The sequence below is a fragment of the Penaeus monodon genome, chromosome 20, assembly GCF_015228065.2.
Source record: "Penaeus monodon isolate SGIC_2016 chromosome 20, NSTDA_Pmon_1, whole genome shotgun sequence".
Classification (NCBI taxonomy): Eukaryota; Metazoa; Arthropoda; class Malacostraca; order Decapoda; family Penaeidae; genus Penaeus; species Penaeus monodon.
Genome location: NC_051405.1, coordinates 13871264 through 13871872, shown reverse-complemented (window position 1 = coordinate 13871872; position 609 = coordinate 13871264). Strand labels below are relative to the sequence as shown.

The window sequence follows — 609 nt, the reverse complement described above, 5'->3', positions numbered from 1 at the left end:
TCTTTGTAATCACAGTGCAGTTCCAATTAATTACTGTACTCTCTAGCAAAGAACAATAGAATGCTAGTTTGTATATTCTTGCCAAATAGAGCTCTGGCTGATTCCATACTTGATGACAAATAATCAGGAAGGTTTATCTTGCCAGAATATACATTGTGGAGGTTTCTTTGCCATTGCTAGAGTTTTAACAGCAGAAGAGGTGCAAAGCCAAAGGCAAAACACTTAACACTTAACTAAACAATTATCTGCAGCACTGAATGATGCTGTAATTACTCATATGTCATTGGAAACAAATACTCTCAACCAGTAATAATGACACTATCACCATTACAATGATCAACAAAATATTTTACAAATGAAGTATAATAAAATCTTACCACAGCAATCCTTTTTCCAGCCATGCTCTTTGCTCCTTTCTAACCCTGCAATATGAATTTGTAAAGTTAAGACACTAAAGCAAAAACATACAAGTTATTCTGTTAAATATATCAAAACATATGTGAGACTAAAAAGAGTAGAGCATACACCATGAAAAAAGAATAATACCACTAAAGACGAAAACACAAAATCACCATATAAATATAAATAACCCCCACTGATATGAGCTCA

General features: G+C 33.0%; 1 pseudogene; it reads right to left on the bottom strand.

Moving 5' to 3' along the window:
- LOC119585642 overlaps positions 1–609 on the bottom strand; it is a 13614-nt pseudogene that overhangs the window by 10508 nt on the left and 2497 nt on the right.